This window comes from Telopea speciosissima, chromosome 3 (assembly GCF_018873765.1).
Source record: "Telopea speciosissima isolate NSW1024214 ecotype Mountain lineage chromosome 3, Tspe_v1, whole genome shotgun sequence".
NCBI lineage: Eukaryota > Viridiplantae > Streptophyta > Magnoliopsida > Proteales > Proteaceae > Telopea > Telopea speciosissima.
In genome coordinates, this window is record NC_057918.1 from 57339175 (window position 1) to 57341511 (window position 2337).

The following is a 2337-nucleotide window of genomic DNA, read 5'->3' on the forward strand; positions in this document are numbered from 1 at the left end:
AGACATTTCCATTCAAGCTCTAACAACAAACTAACACCGTCAGGTTTCGAGGGGGTGTCAAGTAATTGTTTCAAACGTTGGTAATCGTAAGCAAAATGGCTATAGTATAGGGGGGGTCCAAGTAATTTCCTCGTGTTTCTAACTATTACATAATCTTCAGCTTTGGGTCTTCAATTCTTTCAATCTTCAATCTCCTCTTTCTTCTTGTCTTCTTCAAATTGAGGTTTGTAGCTTCCATACTTTCCTTTTTGTTTGCTTTCATTTCTTTCTTTGAGACTTGTTTCTTCTTTGAGCTTTCTGCAAATTGTTAGTATAATGGTTTGTTCTCTTTGGCATATGTTTGTTATCATCAAAACTTATAAAAAGGGATTTACATAAATGTGTATTTTCCAACAGTATGCAAACTTCGTAAGGTTATCTATGGGTTGAAACAATCTCCAAGAGCATGGTTTGATAAGTTCAGATCCATTGTCACTCAGTTTGGTTCTCACGGTGTTACTCTGACCATTCCGTCTTTGTTCTTCGCCAGAGTTCAAAGGTGGTTGTGATGGTAGTTTATGTGGATGACATTATTATATCTAGTAATGATGCCTTTGACATTGCTCAAGTTAATTCCTATCTTCATCAGAACTTTCAGATGAAAGACTTGGGTGTTCTCAAGTATTTTCTTGGTATTGAGGTTTTGCGAAGCATGAAACGTATTAGCTTATCACAATGGAAATATGTCTTTGATCTCCTATCTGAAACTGGCATGCTTCCTTCCAAACCAACATATACTCTCATGGATCCCCATTAGAAACTTGGATCCAGGAAGGGTGAGGATTTTACAGATGTACATCGGTATAGAAGACTAGTTGGCAAACTCATTTTTCTTACTATTACTCGACCAGATATATCCTTTGTATTGGAGTTATTAGTCATTTATGCACAGACCAAAGAAGACTTAGTGGGATGCTACTTGTTGTATGCTGCGATACCTAAAAAGTGCTCCTAGCAAAGGTCTCATTTATCGACCTAATCGAAATATTGGAACCCAAATCCATAAGCAATGATCTATCCAGTTGAAGAAGTTATAGCCAATTGGACCCAATTTTCGGAGTACCACTTCTGCGAAGGCATCGACAGTTTCAATCTTAATCCTAGTTTACATTTTAGCTCTTCTAGTTCCAGTTCTGAGTCCGGTTCTTCTGAGTCCATGTCTGAGTTTGTTGTAGACCTTGAGTTTGATTTCAATGAATTACTTACTTTCGGTTACATTGTGCCTCTTATTGCTTACATAAATGAGGACGAAATGTTCAATGACCCTCCACATGATCTCCTAAAAATAATACAACAAAAATGAAGAGAAAAGAGCTCAAACTATCCCTAAGAGCTTTAAAATCATCAAATTAGGATCATCAAAATTGCCAAGAGAAATAAAAATCGGCTCAAATTTGAATGAACAAGTGGCCCAACCTCTGACTGAACTCTTAAAGGAATACATGGAAGTGTTCACATGGTCATACGATGATAGTCCCGGAATTGACACCAACATTATCACACACCATCTACCTTTATACCCTAGGATGAAATCAGTAAAGCAAAAACTCAAACGGATGAGATTGGAATGGGTCTTGAAGATTAAAGAGGAAGTCACTAAACAACTTGAAGCAGGATATCTAGAAGTGACTGAATACCCTGAATGGTTGGCCAACATTGTGTCGCTACCCAAGAAAGACGGACGAGTACGAATGTGTGTAGACTTTAGGGATCTGAACAAGGTAAGCCCAAAGGATGATTTTCTCCTACCTCACATTGATATACTCGTAGATAATATGGCCAAGCAAGCCCTTCTATCTTTCATGGATGGGTTCTCAGGGTACAACAAAATTAAGATGGCACCTAAAAACATGCAAAAGACATCTTTCATAACTCAATGAAGAACTTACTATTACAAGGTAATGCCGTTTGGACTCAAGAATGCCGGGGCAACCTAGCAAAGGGCGGCAACCACCATTTTACATGACCTGATGCATAAAGAGGTCGAGGTCTATGTCGACGACATGATCGTCAAGTCAAAGTAACGTGAGGGACATGTTGAAGCTTTAAAAAAATTCTTTGAAAGAATTAAGACATACAAGCTAAGGCTAAACCCCCAGAAGTGTGTATTTGGGACCATAGCTGGAAAACTCTTAGAGTTCATAGTTAGCCACAGGGGCATTGAGGTCGACCCTACTAAGATTAAGGCAATTATGGACATGCCACCACCCAAAACCGAAAAAGAAATTACAGGATTTCTTAGAAGAATCCAATACATCAGTCGGTTCATTTTTTAGTTAACCATGGTGTGTGAACCAA